The sequence below is a fragment of the Vombatus ursinus genome, unplaced genomic scaffold, assembly GCF_900497805.2.
Source record: "Vombatus ursinus unplaced genomic scaffold, bare-nosed wombat genome assembly UNPS02014773.1, whole genome shotgun sequence".
NCBI classification, from domain to species: domain Eukaryota; kingdom Metazoa; phylum Chordata; class Mammalia; order Diprotodontia; family Vombatidae; genus Vombatus; species Vombatus ursinus.
In genome coordinates this window covers 37091431-37099919 of record NW_020954551.1, presented here as the reverse complement: position 1 = coordinate 37099919, position 8489 = coordinate 37091431, and the positions used below count along the sequence as shown (strand labels likewise).

The window sequence follows — 8489 nt, the reverse complement described above, 5'->3', positions numbered from 1 at the left end:
ATAGTAATCTCAGGCTGACCTGGTGATGAGCATCTGTGAATTTAGCTAGGTTGGTCCTTCCAACAAAAAAGCATATAGTTGGTCATGGAGCCTATGCTTAAATAAAGCCTTTCCAGCTTGGTAGGACTTGCTAAAGCTTTCCATTAACACAGCATTGTTCAAGGATCCAGGATCACCACATCATAAGAAGTGCACATAGTAGGCACAATGTTTGTTTGAATATAGCTAGGGCCATGTTGTGAAGGGCCTTCGATAAGAGGTTGAAGAGTCTATACTTCATTCATTCGTAAGTGGGGAGTCATTAAAGGTTTTTGAGCATGAGTTTAACACAATTAACATTAGATTCAGTTAAGCAGTCTGTTTCTGAGGGTTCTGGCAGTATTTTTTTGAGTTTGTTTCTTAGTTTAAAAATAACCACTCAGTCTTGAATCTTGTTGGGTAATCTCCTTCCCTAAAGTTTAAATAAATAGGTGTTGCTATTTTAGGAGAGGCCTAGGATAAAAATACTTTACTTAATTGAAGGATTTTTTTTTTTAGACCCACTAAAATAACAGAATGGTATAATCCCTATTTGGATCTGATGCCTTTTGGATCTTTTCAAGTCACAACATAACCAAATTCTATTTTAAAACTGGTCACTCTGTATGCAGCTTAACCTTTTTACATAATGTGGATTGTTTCCAGTTCCAGATGTTTTTAAAGCACACTACCTTTTATTCTATTATGATATAACATATATTTTACATGGTGTTAAATCACAAAATTTAGGTCATTTTCCTTTAGTTTCATGGATTGTGTCTATATAAACAATGAACTACAACAAACCTAGTTTTCTGACCTATAGGTCAAAAAACCCTCTTCCACATTTTTGTAATATGTCATCATATAATAAAAGGTAATGTGCTTTAAAAATACTTAGAATTAGAAATATAGCCACATTATGTAAAAAGGGTAACCTGCATGCAGAGAGATCAGATAGTCTCAGGTGGTGAATTGCTTCTCCACCTGAGGAATCCCATTTTGGGCAGGCCCAGGGTGGGGCCAGGAGTGAATATGTTTGGGGAATGCTCCCTAACTTCTCCATAAATCACTTCCACAGACTGGCATGCAGTAAGGTATGCAGCAAAGTATCAGCGCCAAAAGCACAAACTCCAATTTGAGTAGATAATCTGGAAGGATTTTCTAATGTCAGCGGCCCCACAGGGTGCATATTTGAGCACAGAAAGGGAGAGCCAGGCTGAATATTAACTACATCATAGGAATTGGCGTGAGATCTAATTTGCTGATAACTATAAAACTTTTTAGAGCTAGAAGGGATCTCTGAGTTCATCTAATTCAATCCACTCACTCTATGGACAGGGGAACTAAGAACCAGGAAAGCTAAGTGGTATGCCCAGGGTCACACTACAGGTCAGAGTTGGAAGCAGCGCCTGAATTTTATAATAACCAATTCAGTGCCTTTTCCTTTATGACTGTGTTGCTGCTATCTGGAGATACAATAGTCATTGATAATGATGACAATGACAACTGTGATACAAATGTAGATTGGAAAGCATCTTAAGTGATCATCTAATGACTGGTCCAATCCCCTTGCCTTCATCAGGTAATACAAACAATACAAATGGTATTGAATCATACCATTCATATTAGACCCTATCCCATTAACAAGGAATTTGAATCATTTAAATTAGCAAGTACTAGTGCTAACCCTGCCTATTTGCAAGTAGTTGTACCTATCTATCTTCAAATGGACAGGTGGATCTTATCCCAAATCTGAAAATATATCCAAAGTTGATAAGTCAAAATTATTTTTTTAATTTTAATACTTACTTGTATATGAATTTAATTATAGGCAACCGTAAGCATTTTCTATGATGAATTTATATGTAAATTTATGTATACTCAAATATTTACTGTGGAGTGAATTTTGCTTAGCCCAATTCAGATGTAAATTGACATCTGATTACCCTTCTAGCTCTTCCAAGGAATTTGATGCTAATCTTGGTTTCAAATGGTCCTAAATTGCTAGGAAGGGTCCTGCGGAGTAGAATTGTAAACAAGTAAAACAACAAACAGCAGTTTTTAGGCTTTGGCCAGTCAGATTTTGTTCATCTGTTAATAGGTAGATTTCTTCTGCATGTGAAAAATCCTATCTCTATTCATGATAATATTTGTTGAGTCCGGTCTCCATTTATGTCAGGGAAGATCAGGCTTACTTGTATCCATACTACATGACCAAAATGAATTTTTATAAGGTCACTGTATTCCAGAATCTCAGGACTTGTAAGAGAATTAAAAGACCATCTAGGGCAACAAAAATAAATACCTGTCTTACCTTACAAGTATACAGATTGTCTCTCAATGAAAACTATTATTCTTCTATGCTAGATTAGTAGTTCTCAAACTTGTTGGTCTCGGGACCCTTTTAACACTCTTTTAAAAGTGAGGTCATTTATTGTCAGTGTTCTACATGTACCAAAAAAAAAAAAAAAAGACAGAAAAGAATTCCCAACTCAATTCCTCCTCTCCCCATCTCTCCAGCATTCCCTCAACACAAATAATTCCTTCTCCCCACTACAAACAAACATCAATTATTCCTGGAATTTTCATTAACAGGGCACCTAAAGAAATAGCTTAGGGAAAATTAAACAGGATTCAAACAGCATTCACACTTTCTCCTCTCTGAGACACCAGCCCACCCCTTGTAAAAGAGTCATACAAAGTGGTCTCTTTTGGCCACTACTTTCAAGATCTTGGAGTTTTCTTCTTGGATCACAGGGGTATTCATAGTTTCTCACTGTATAGAAATAATAAAAACACTGATTTCCTGGTCACCTTCATATTTCTGTGGATCTTGCTTATTACTGGTTGGAGAGAAGTAGATGGGGGAGAAGCCTCTGACTTCACCTGGAGAAGGCATATCACCGGCTATTGCATCTGTGTTTGCTATGACAATATGCTAGTGTCTTTGTAAGCTTCTCTCTCAGCTCTTTGTATTCGGGCTTCAGGTTTTTGCACCCAGGGACACAAAGTTCTATCAGAACATCTTCATCAGTATTCACAAATTCATCAATGCTCAGCTACAGCCACCTTCACAGCACCCTCCTCATTCTCTGCCGTAGACTCAGACTTTAATCTCCTTAAGCTGTCATGCAGTCATTCTGCAAGAACTGCTTCAAGATCTTCCTATCACAGGGACAAATTTCTGTCCTTTCCCAGTTTTGATAGCAACAAAAGGAGCCTTTCCAAGACAAATTCAGAAACTTCCTGGCTAAAAGTTTTACGACTAACAACAGCAAAATGAGTTTCTGTCCAGCTTCTGGGAATTTCATTACTCAATTTCTCCAGTAATTGGACCCCTTTGCATTCATTTCATTTCATCCTCAAGTAGACCCTTGTCCTTCATTGTCTTTGTGTCTTCTGTCACATGCACACTAATACCAAAAATGTTCTCCTGGAAGACTTTTTTTTTTTAAATTTGCCACTGGTTATCTTTTCCTCTGTCCTTCACGGTGTTTTCCTAGAAACTTAGTCAGATGTTGAAGGCAGAATGAAGTGATGTCCTCCCTCTTCGAATCCTACTTCTTCACTAAAACATCAACATTGGTGTATGCAAAGTGGTACTTTTCCCCTCAAACTGTTTTTAGGAACGTTGAATGAGAATCACTGAATGTCTTTGAAGAAATCATACTACAGAAGCAGCTTTGCCCCTAATGAACTTCTCAAATTTTTTGGTAATCATGAGAGGAACAAAGTTGGGCGGTGCCTACTTCTTCAGATGATTGACAATTCTGTGGACCGTTGAAAGGCCATCAAAGACATTTGATTCTTCACCATTTCTAAATATCTTCAGAGTGGGATAGTCATATTTCCTTATAGATATTTGATATAAGACTCTATGTTTATTATATGTGTTTTTAGTTAGAGGAACAGTCAACCTTTGCTAAAGGAACTATTTATTCCTTTTAGCCTGGTTCCTGCAGCTGCATATTCTGGAGCAAGTGTCTTGCAAAATCCACATTAGGATGCAAAGAACTCCACTAGCATGAGGCTGACACTACCCATTTGGGCCATGTACTGCTCAAAGCTGTAGTCTGTGAGTTCTAGCACATTTAATGTGGCATCAGCCACAGGGCATGGCCAGGAGCAGAGAGATGGAGATGCAAATGCTCACCACTAGTAGAGTTGGTAGCTAAGGTCAAGGCAAGAGTCAGGCTTTAGTCTGGGCCATGCCAGAGCTCTCACCCCTTTACACTCTTAAAAATTATGGAGGACCCCTGAAGGAGCTTTTGGGTGGAATTTTTACTGTATTACTCATTAAAATGCCTCAGTATTACCATGACAATAGTTTTGACCCCAGAGATCCCCTGAAAGGGTCTGGGGATCACACTCTGTTAGATTATGTAAACTTCATGAGGGCAGGGACCATGTTTTATTCTTCTTGGTGTGACTGGCACAAAGCACAGTAGGGGCTCAGTAAGCATTAAAAAAATGAATAGTTAGACGAATTAATATGCTGACCTCGCAAATTCTCCTAAAAGGGAGCGTGGGCTGAGCATGCTAGGGTCATGACCAATGGCTGTGTACAAGCTGATAAAGCATACAGTAACTTCTATTTTGTACTGTTTCCATACCAACTTTAAAAAGTTATAATGATCTTTTGGTAACTAATAACTAACATAATAACTATTGTGAAAAGTTGTTATGAGGATATTATGATCATTAACAAAGACAAAAAAATTAAATAAGCATACAAAACAAGGACAACTGTTTTTAAAGCCCCAAATATTTAATAAAGAATAACCAAAAGAATTCACAAACAACAAAAATGTGTTTGCTCTGTTTCTTTCCATATCTTTCTGAAGTTCTGTTGCCTTTGGCTTTCTTTCTTTTCACTAATACGTAGAAATGAGGTATCATGGCATAGGAGATAGAGAACTGGTCCTCGGGGTGATTGGGTTCAAATCTCACCTCTGACACATACCACCTATGTGATCTTGGGCAAATTACTTAATTTCTCAGAGTCTCAGGCAACTTTTTATGATTATGCATTGCAGAACAGTTAATGATCTGCATTGGAAGAGGGAGTTTCCTCATCAGGAGCTCCCTTACCCTGATGAAATCTCAGACCTGGACAAAACAAAACAAAAAAGTACACATCTATAAACACAAACTACCTTTACCTTTAGCAGATGGGCAACTCTTCTGTAGGTTATAATCTTAAAGAGTTACCTTGAACACTGATACCTGAGCCATCCTGAGCCCAAAGCAGATTGTCTGCCACATTGTCTATGTTGGTCTCAGTATATATCTATAATCAGTGTGCACACAGTACTGGTTCTACAAATGTTACTTTGCTTTGCTTTGCTTCATAAAGGTCTTTCCATATTTCCTTGCCCACTTCATATTTCTTTCTAAAGCATGATAATATTGCATTAATATAATATCATTTATTCAGCTAATCTTCAATTGTTGGGCATAAAAGTAGTATCCTTTTTGTTATTACACATCAAGCAACCATGACTATTTTTGTACAGTCAGGCCTTCTTTTCTCTTTAAAACATGTAGTCTCAGCAATGGAATACCTGAGTCAAAGGATGGGATCAATTTGGTTAGTCTTATTGCTTCCCAAAATGTTTGTGGCCAGTATCACTGATGTGACGAATTGTCTTGATGACAAGTGACATTCAATATGACAGAAGTAATCTCTTTGAGCTCAAGGAGAAAATTCCAGATGAGGGAAGAAGAGATTTACTCTGCATCCAGGCTGGGTGGCCTAAGGTTAAGTTATAACTAGGGATTAAGTACAGCAGTATTTGGAAAAGTAGTCTCCTGTAGTGAACCGAGATTGATGGGAATTCAGAGTCATGGGTTTGAGACTCAGCTCTTGCAATTCCTCACTGTGTGACTATGGACAAGCTATTAGCCCTCTCTGTACCTGCACCTTTAAAATGGAGAAGATGCTAGTATTACAAGACTCACAGACATTCTGGGAAGGAACTTCTTTGTAAACCTTAAAGAGTTATATAAATGTGAGTTATTAGACATTCTAAGGTGTAGAGCACAGTAGTAGAGTATAGCAGATCAAACATTATCATATATGAGCTTGATTCCTGGTTAAGAAATTCTATGGATTTTTTTTTTTAAACAAGAAATGGGCAGTGTGATTATGTCATAGTATTAAGTGTGGATTTGGAAACTTGGTTTAGCTCACAGGTGAGATTAACCCTCATAGTTTTCTCTATTGTAAAACCAGAGTGTTAGACTAAATCAGGGGTTCTTAACCTGGGGTCCACAAACTTTTTTTTAGTAGTTGGTTAACTATGTTTTAATCCAACGTATTTTATTTTATGCATTTAAAATTATTCTGAATGGAGAGAGCACTGGCCCTGGAGTCAGGAGGACATGAGTTCAAATCCGACCTCAGACACTGGACACTTACTAGCTATGTGACCCTGGACAAGTCACTTAACCCCACGGCCTAGCCAAAAAAATAAAAAACAAATAAAATTATTCTGAGAAAGGGTCCACAGGTCTCACCACACTACCAAAGGGGCATGGCAACAAAAAGGTTAAGAACCCTTATAGAAAAAGAAAAATGACAAATGTTGGAAGGGATATGGAAAATAGGGACACTAATGTACTGTTTGTGGAATTGTGAACTGGTCCAACTATTCTAGAAAACAAGTTGGAATTATTCCCAGAGGGGTATAAAACTGTACATTCCCTTTGACCCAGCAATACCACTACTAAGTCTGTATCCCAAAGAGATCAAAGCAAAAGGGAAAGGATCCATATGTGCAAAAATATTTTTAACAGCTCTTTTAGTGGTGGCAAAGACTTGGAAATTGAGGAAATGTCCATCAACTGGGGAATGGTTGAACAAGTTGTAGTATATGACTGTAATGGAACACCATTGTGCTATAAGAAACGAGGAGCAGGATGCTTTCAGAAAAACCTGGGAAGACTTACACTAACTGATGAAAAGTGACATGAGCAAAACCTGGAGATCATTGTGCACAATAACACCAATGTTGTAATGATGATCGACTGTGAAAGACTTAGCTATTCTCAGCAATACAATGATCCAAGACAACTGACTCATGATGAAAAATGCTGTCTACTTCCAGAGAAGAGAGAGAACTAATGAATTCTGAGTACAAATTGAAGTATAATTTTTTCACTTTATTTTTCTTGTTTTGTTTTGCAACATGGCTAATATGGAAATATGTTTTGCATGATTTCACATGTATTATATAATTGACATAATATTGCTGGCATTCTCAATGGGTAGGGGAGGGGCTGGAGGGAAGTAGAAAACTTACAACTCAAAATTTTTAAAAAGAATGTTTTAAATAATTTTTTTAAAAAAGAACCCCTGTGGATTATATCATAGGTGGTATTTAGAGCTTATCTAGTCATTTAGTCCAAATTCAGCATTTTACAGATGAGGAAACTGAAGCCCAGAGAAGTTAAGAGAGCACAGGACTCTTCTGACCCTTGTACTCTATAGCCCTCTTTATGATGCTTTAGCCATTCTCTTACTTCTTCATTCTGACCATCCTCCACTTTCATATTCATTCATTCTATCTCACTTAATGGTCATATTATCCATTCACTTAGTATTCACACCTAATTACTCAATTAAATTCAGTATTCACTTGTTGTTCGAAAAGAGAAATCTACTGGGAAGCAAAGGGGAAATCAAAACCTTTCTTCTCTGGGTGTGGGTGTGGGGAGGTGAGGGCCAGAAGGAGAGGTGTAGAAAAGGGAAAGGAAAAGGAAAAGCGTCTAATGAAGAGACAACTAGTTTTAGGTTGACTCATGCAGTTAGAGAAAGGCAATAAGGAAAAGGATGGGTCTACAGAGGTGTTTCTTCACAAATGAAGTGTATTTCAGAGAGAACAATAGAAAGGAAAATGGAGACAACAGTGAGATGGAAAGGGAACTGTGAACTCTGGGCTTGAACTGGACAGGAGAGGAAATAACTGTAACACTTGACATTTACATATAGTACTTTAAGGTTCACAAAGAACTTTACATACATTATCTCTAATGGCAGATGGAAGTTTATGCCAGGAACAGACAACATGTTAATGGTAGGGATGTTCCAGATAAATTGAGCCTTGTTAATTAAAGAAGTTTTAGGAGGAGAGCCCATTCGGTTTCTGAACGGAATATTTTTGTAGTCTAGCACTGCCTAAATACATCTTGCAACCTGCGCACTAAGGCCTGCTGGTGGCAGGAAGAGTAGGAGTTCAATTTTATTCAATTCAGCCAATTCGTAACTTTTGTAGCTGCTTAAAAAAAAAAAAAGCCTGCCATTACTTAAGAGTCCTTTTGCTTTTTCATTCAAATTCTCTCTTGGATTCACCCCTTCCCTATGATTTCTGCCACCCTCATACAGACTCTTATCATTTCATGCTTGGATTGCTTTTTGTTGTTGTTCATCCTTCATTCTGGAGAGGGCAGACCAACGACATCATGGG

At 37.7% G+C, this 8489-nt stretch overlaps 1 pseudogene; it reads right to left on the bottom strand.

The window, feature by feature from the left end:
• Positions 1-2713: 2713 nt before the first annotated feature.
• On the bottom strand, positions 2714-5256 carry LOC114044381 (annotated as a pseudogene).
• Between the last annotated feature and the right edge of the window lie 3233 nt (positions 5257-8489).